An 8,880-nucleotide genomic window follows, 5' to 3' on the forward strand; every position below is an offset into this window, starting at 1 on the left:
AATTATCACCCCTGAGCTATTATTATTATTATTATTATTTTTTTTTTTTTCTCAACCTTCTTTCCTTGTGTGGATATCTACTCCAAGTTATTGGATCTTTCAACCCATGGCTGCCACAACCTCTAGCAGTTGCACTAGCTTCTTCAATTTCCGATCAAATTCAGGGGAGACCAAGGTCCGAACCTCGCCGAGCCAAGGCTCGGCTGCAGGTTGTGGAAAGCTTGATGGGGTGGCGATGTGGCTCATCAACAGTGTCACAACCGCTTTTTTTGCATCTTTAGAGCGGTGCTCTTGCATCAGAATAGCCACCGTGGATGATGTTGATGATGCAAACGACTTGCCGTTGATTTACAACGATGGAAATCTCCGACATGATGGTGGGACCAGCAGCAGCCGGAGGAGGACAGGGAAAGGGAAGAAGGGTGGAGAAGTACTTGTTGATCAGGACTACTAGCTAGCCTACATGGCAATTTGGCAATCAACATCAAATATTCCTTCTTTTTCTTTTTCTTGGGTAAGTGAAATCAAGATGGGATTGTTGGATGGAGTTGTGAAGTTTGTTGATTATGGTTTTGGAAAAAGTACAACCAAAAAAAAAAAAAAAAAAGTGTTTGTTATTTACTGCTTCTGAATATGTGATGAATATGATCAAAATAATCTCAACAAGTTATTTTGGACATGATGCTTAATTTATGATTTTTTTTTTTTCCTAAGCTTGATTATATATGCAAGAGTATAAATGCTTTACTGGAATAATATTTAGTACAGAGTTTTCACAAAAGAATTGCATTTCCATCAAGGTCAGTCACTGTAAATCAAATTATTTAGAGTAGTATATAATTTGGTACTTTGCTAGAGATCGATTGTCATGAAATTGATTTTGCTCAACTTACATATTGTTTAATGATTTTCCTGGACTTTTATGTTTTGGGTTTTTGGTTGGACAGCCTGCAGGCTTCTGTGGAATTTAAATATCAATCTAATTAAGTTTTAACCAAGCCTAACAGTCCTGCAGTCCGAATGTTTTTTTGTGTATATTTTATGTTAATGGAATATGGATAGGAAGCAAAAGTAATCGGCAATGAAAACCAAAGGCACTTTAAATATTCAAAAAGCTTTCCTCCATGATTATGATTAATAATGCTGTCATTTCGGTTACCATCATGGGGCAAAGTTTCTTTTACTTTGATTTTCTCTTTTCGCTGTTTATAATATGTATAAGCTCGTCCATACAGAAGGAATCCAAAGGCAGATATATTGATGCATGCTTAAATGGCAGGAGTAATTGCATTTTTCACATATATATTAATCAGATTGTACATTGAGCATCTAAGTTTAAAATGCTCCATATTAAATTTTAATTTACAATTTACTTTGCATTAATCTTATTTCCAAATAGGTTTTAAAAATGCTAATAAAAAATTTAAAAATTAAGAAAATTAATTAATTTTTACAACTTACAAACAAAATAAGAACAAAATATGATTAATTGATTAATGAAAAAATTAGTTTATTTTTTTAATTTTAAAGTTTTTTTTAATCAATTTTAAAATTTAACTGATATGAAATAAATTATAAATTAAAAATCTAATGTGAAACATTTTAAATTTAAAAATTTAATATGCAATGTGATCAAAATGCAAATACTAAAATACAATTAACATTAATTATTACCTTTATTTATTCCTACATAAAATACCTATTCGCTTTTAAGAGGTTCACGTAATATAGCCAACAAGTTGTCCAAATACACACCGACAAAACAAGTATACATATACATAGAAAAGCACACATATATATATATATATATTTTTTTTTTTTAAGAATATAGACAGAAACATATATATTAATGCGATTTGGAGAAAATTTTTGTTTGGACATAATTATATTGATCACTTGATCCATTAATAAACCATATTTATGATACTGGTTCGTGACAAAATCAAAATCGTTATTTATAACCACGAAATTGATGCTTTAGAAACAAGTAGATCAATCACCAATTATCGATATAGGACACATTCATAAGGGAATTAAGGATTAATGCTACATTAATTTTTGTAACCTGGGTGCTATAATATAAATTAAAAACTTTGTCACGCATGCATTGTTTTCGCTAAACTTTATCCCCTTAAAGTGCTTTATACAATGCCAATTTTTTTAGGTTCGCTTTCAATAAAGCACTTTGAATATGTATATTCTTTCTCTTTCTTGGTTAACGGAAAGATTTCCTTTTATACTGTATCAATTTATGGGCCTAAAAATATTTCCATTTTCAAAAGAAAAGGTTGGTTTTCAATTGAAAAAGTGTAAAAAGCTGAAATTTCAAGATCTAGCTAAAACAATGGCAGCAGAAAGAAACTGGATAGTTTGTGCAGGAATAAATGATTATAACATTTTTTTTGCTTAACAATGATTATAACATATTATGCAAATTCACTGCACCGTAATTCATTGATCGCTACCAAATAAATTGGAGAAATTCCTCTTGCTATCTCATCAGGTGTACCATCATCCTTTGTAAGTTATAGTCCACCTATAACTATGAAATCTGATTAGAAACCCCACAAGTTTAGGAGTACGTAGTCTGTTTTTCATACTAAAGCCATGGAAATAATAATGCTGTAATATCATTACACTCCAACCCACAAATTAAAAAACTTTTTGAAATTGTTTACACAAATTCTTAAATTGGCTCAAACGTATATAACTCCTTCTTTGATGAATAATCAAAGCCTAACACCTGTAGAAATATTTTATTCTAATGCAAATGTGTTACATTAATGAAAGAGTTTGTGTTTGAGTAGTATGTATTTCATCGAATAGTCTAGTAAAATCTGCACAAATCCATAGACATCCAAGCCCACTAATCTATTGATATGTATATATTATAGCAGGATGGTTTATATCCTCACAACCAAAAGAAAAAAAGAAAAAATAAGTAGATGATTTATGCTTGGCATGGAATGTGATTTCCATTATTTCACATATGAACATGACTGTGTGTAGAATTTTTCGAACATTGACTCTTCAAAATGATCACAACTTGTTCAAAATCTTTCATTTCTAGCCCATACCATATGAATTTTATATGCTGGGTTTAGAATGAATATATTGGCGCTTTTCATACTCAATCGATAATTAGTAATAGTTAATATTTTAACAGAAAATTAATTTTTAGATAAAGATAAAATCTTAAAAAAAAGAGGCAATGTTAGGGGAGAAAAAAAAAAAGTAAAAGAAAATTGATCTTTTATTAGTAAAATTAAAAAAGGGAAGCCAAATAGCAAAATGGAAATAAAATGTAAAATATTGCAGTTCACGTCCAGTACAAACTAATTTAATATATTAGTTGTTTATCTCATCTAGCTTTGTAATTCATCATTAGTAATTCTTTCTTAAAGAGCTCTATTAAATTCATCACAGCTAAACTCTCAACCGATTTGAAGGGTAATTACAAATATATAGTTTAAATCATATTAGAAAATGAGTGTTACAGTCGTGGATTTGATAAATTTGATCAGCATAATAGTCATGATTGTAAACGTGATGGATGTAGTCGCGGGTTTGAACTTAAAAATTGTGGTGCCGTTAGAATAATTTATTTTCCTGTACGTCCTTTCCAACACCAATGACACCTATTATAATAAATTTAATAATAAGATATTATAAAAAAATTAATACTATAATGTATTTTCTAATTTAAAAAAATGATTTGGTATAACTTTTAACGGTTGAAATTATTATGTCAAACGTGGTACAAAATAGAGCATTCAAATTGGGATCCTATATTCATATAAAAAAGATGACTAACTAACTCATATTAACAATTGTAGTGTAATATGCCTTTAAATTAATTTATGCTAGTGCAAGTTATTCCCAACACCACTAACACTATATTAGAATCAATTTAATTAATAATTATACATTTTACAAAAAAAATAAAATTAATAATTATATATCTGTGTATCTAGAAGACGATTCTTGGCCCCTATGTATCTAGAAGTTGATCATAATTCAATACTAAACAGTAATCATACACATTATTATAGGATAAGATTATAATAAATTTTTGGTTAATCCATTTCTGGAATGATTGAGGAAGGGTCTTTTGAGTCTGCCAGTCGTGTTGATCCTTCAAATGCAGCTGATGGTAAGCGCTGGTGAATCTTTTTAATGGTATTTGCAGAGAATGAAACTGGCTTTGCTTTGCTAAACTTCCGGGCATTCTAATCGTATTATTTCAATGTAACTTTTTATCATTCGGGTATTTTGTCGTTAATGTATTAAAGTTCTTGATACAATTTTAAAGAATTTTGATGGGCAAACAACAATTATGATTTACATCAGGGAAAAAAAGAATAAATAAAATAAATAAAGGGCATGATAGAAGGACATTTATTTATCGTGGTCAAAACATAATGGATCTATTAAATTGTGAATCGGTTGATTGTATGCTTTAACCATATAACTATCTACTTTCTTTTTATTTTTTATTTTTTGTGTTTTTGTGTTTTTGTTGTTGGTTATGTCTACAAATGATAGAACCAGCATAAATCCTAGAATGTAAATACAAATAGTATGTTGAAACTTGAAATCAATCGATCATACTGTGAAATGTATAAATAAAGCACACTAGAGGATGCAAGAAGACATTCATCTGGCTGTAATTATCGATAAACTACAACTCTTTTTTCTTTTTTTTTTGGGATAATCAATAAACTACAAACTTTTTGGGTAATCAATAAACTACAACTTTCTGTGCAATAAAGTGGCATTGAACACATCGAGATGATATCGGATCGTCATATCTGTTTTTTCTCCGACTGTCATGTCAGTATAGTCAAACGATCTCCACATACTTTCGGCTGTTGAACTTGGAGCCGAAATTAATATGACCTTTATGCCCGATTCTCTTAGCATCACTTCTACATATCCAATCAATGCCTTGCAAAAACCTCTTCTTCGATAATCACTAAGAGTGGCCACAAATGCTATGAAAGCCATTTCCGTCAATACTCGAAGGGTGCAGCTGGAAACTACACGCTCTTTAACCATCACACAAGGAGCATAGACGGATACATAATTATCTTTATCCGACATTGAGCTTGTGTTCATAATCATGTGATAGAAAAGATTATCATTGTTCCTCAAGAATCTGTTAAACTACCATCCTCCAAAAAGACATATATTATCGAAAGCGTATGCTTATAATATTGTGCTAATTCCAACAATTTCTTCTCCTTGTCCTCTCGTAAGTATTTATATTTAAAGAGCATCCAGGTTGCGTTGCGCTCCGTTAGAGTACTCAAAGGATATTTAACGCCGACATAACCATTCAATGAACAAAGTAGTTTCAAACAGTTAACACAGACTATCAGCTTAAGCTCATTAAGAGTTGACATAGTACCAAAGCTGCTCAAACAACATTCACAGTCTTGTACTTCCGGTCCAAAGTTTCCCACAGCTCTTTTACCGACTTCATGCCACAGTACACTCCATATAGGGCGTCAGATATGCCATTCAGGACATAATTCCGACATAAATAATTGGAATTCTTCCACGCATCCACCGCCATCAGAGTTTCTTTATCACTCTCTTCATCACTTGGTGGTGCGTCCTCTGTTAGGAACCTTGCAAGTTCCAGAGTAGTCAAGTAGAACAGTATTTTCTGTTGGCACCTCTTGAAATTAGCCTCATTGAACTTCTCCGGTCTTTCTGCATGACTTGCAGGTGGATACACTTGAAAAACAGGAGTCTGATAAGGCACTTATGCAGCAGGCACATTTCCACTAGCCATCTCTGTAAAATCACAAAAAACAGAAATCAATTAGTTGTTATTTTCTATCTCAACAAACTAATTTAAACCAATTTCCAAAAAGAAAATACACAAAAATGTGATTTTTAGGGTTTCTGTATACACCACAAAAATTACTGTATACATCCACAAATTACTGTTCATGTCACTATTCATGCGTAATGTTTATGGCACTGTTCATTGACACGTGTTACCCTGGGAGACTGCCACATGTCACACTCTCTGACGGCCATGTGTCACCTGCCACAAGTCGACACGTGGATCATCCTTAGCACGACACGTGGCTTGCTTGGACATGACACGAGTCACCTGTAACAGGTTAACATGTGGCACTAGCAAAGTTCGACACGTGGCTTCCTTAAAAGCCAATACTTGGAGATGTGGAAGACCGACACGTGGCTTCACCACTGTGCGACATGTGGCTTTGCCACGATGAGCCATGTGTCATTGTTTCGTCTCAACACGTGGCGCTCTCTTTCAGCAACATGTGGCATGTCCAATCGGGCCGAATTTATTTGGGTCTTTTTCTAGACTGGACTTGATCTTGGGCTAAACAATAACCTGTTCTAACCATGGGCTGGGCTTTGGAACTGGCCAGGTCCATCAAAATTTAAAAATCAAGTCGCTTGACCTAGAAACCTATCAAAACCCCTTTTTTCGATCCGTTAACCTGTTTTTTGACCTGTCTTTAACCTGCAGCCGAGTTTTTTGACCCGTTTCACTGGTAAACGGGTTTTTTTGATCCGGTTTCAAATTTTTCTACCATTTTTACTGTTCCGTCGACTAAAAAAGTACCAAAATATTTAGAAATTCTTGGGTAATTCAATTTTGAAAAAAAAAATTGATTTAAAACAAAATAAACAATTGCCCAACAATTTTAAACCCACAGAAAAACCATTTTTTTTTCTTTACCCTTTCCAATACCGAAACAGACACAGATAAAGCAAAACCCAGAGGTTAATTAACTTGAATCATATTCCCACGTTTGATATTGATACCAAACATAAGTGTGAAACTTGTGTAGAGGCAAAATTAACGAGATTATCATATCAAACAATTGAAAGAAATAATGAACCTTTGGATTTAATACATAGTGATATATGTGATTTATAGTCAGCACCTACTAGAGGTGGTAATAAGTATTTATCACCTTTATTGATGATAGCACGAAATATTGCTATGTGTACTTGCTTAAGAGCAAGGATGAGGCTATAGAGAAATTTATTCTCTATAAAACGGAAGTTGAAAATCAACTCACCTGAAAAATTAAAGTGATTAGAAGTGATCGTGGTGGGGAGTATGTGACTCCATTTAGAGAATATTGTGCTCAACATGGCATAATACATGAAGTTACTCCACTATATTCACTACAATCAAATGGTGTGGCTGAACGAAACAATAGAACTTTGAAAAAAATGATGAATGCAATACTGCTAAGTTCTGGAGTACCGCAGAACTTGTGGGGGGAAGTCGTTTTGTCGACAAACGAACTTTTAAATAAGGTGTCCCAAAAGGATCAAGTAAGATACCCTATGAATTACAGAAAAGAAGACAATCTTCCTATAATTACTTACGAGTGTGGGGGTGTCTAGCTAAAGTTGTCTTACCCCCTCCAAAGAGAGTGAAGATAGGTCCTAAAACAGTTGATTGCATTATTATAGGATATGCACAAAATAGTAGTGCATATCAGTTTCTCATGTATAAGTCAGAAATTCCAGATATATCTAAGAATACGATAATGGAATCGAAAAATGCATCATTTTTCGAACATATTTTTCCGTATAAAGTGGAAGAGGGATCGAGTTCGTCTAAATGAACTCATGATACTGTCGATGAAGATAATCATGATAGTGATCAAGAATAAGAAACTAATACTGAGACTAAGGTTGAGCTTAGACGTAGCAAGAGAGTAAGAACGAAAAAATCCTACGATCTGGATTTTCTTACATATATACAAGAAAGTGAACCTCAAAACTTCCAAGAGGCTATAAATTCTCCTGAATGGAATTTATGGAAAGAAACTGTGAAAAGTGAGATAGATTCTATCTTACAAAATCACACTTGGGAGTTAGTGGATCTTCCTATAGGTTGTAAACCCTTAGGTTACAAATGGATTTTTAAAAGGAAGATGAAAGTAGATGGAACTATAGACAAATACAAGGCAAGGGTTGTAATTAAAGGATACAAGCAACAAGAAGGCCTTGATTATTTTGACACTTACTCTCCAGTGACGAGGATAAATTCCATAAGAATGGTACTAGCGATCGCTGCATTGTGGGATCTAGAAGTACATCAAATGGATGTGAAAACAACTTTTCTTAATGGAGATCTGGATGAAGAGATCTACATGGAGCAACCAGAGGATTTTTCTGCTCCAGGACAAGAAAAAAAAGTCTGTAGATTGGTGAAGTCCTTGTATGGACTTAAACAAGCTCTGAAGCTAGTATCAAAAATTTGATAATGTCATGCTAAGTGATGGATTTAAAATAAATGAGTGTGACAAATATATCTATGTAAAAAATACAGAGAATGGATATGTCATTCTTTATCTGTATGTAGATGACATACTCATAGTAGGTAGTGACGACAAGATGGTTCGAACTACGAAAGCAATGTTGAAATCCAAATTTGATATGAAAGATATGAGGCTTACTGATGTGATTTTAGGGATAAAAATCATAAGGACTTCGAATGAAATCATTCTTAGTTAAATGCATTATGTGAATAAAATATTGGCTAAGTTTAGTAAAAATAATACTAATATAGTTAGAACACCCATAGATGTGAGTTCACATTTATTCAAAAATAAAGGAGAGAGTGTATTTCAAGTGGAATACATGAGGGTAATTGTCAGGACCCGTCCAGAATTCCTTCCCCGGAACCCTAGACAGCCCTGATCCCAGGGAAACCCTACCGGACCCTCCAACGGAAAATCCGACAGAGCCTCCCCTAAGGGATTTACTTACCACAAATTTACCTGCACTGAAAACACACTTCTAAAAACATCCCCTTATTCCTCCCACAAACTACAAGTTGTTCCACAAATTGCAGCACTTCAAAAA

This window comes from Ziziphus jujuba, chromosome 5 (genome assembly GCF_031755915.1).
Source record: "Ziziphus jujuba cultivar Dongzao chromosome 5, ASM3175591v1".
Lineage (NCBI taxonomy): Eukaryota > Viridiplantae > Streptophyta > Magnoliopsida > Rosales > Rhamnaceae > Ziziphus > Ziziphus jujuba.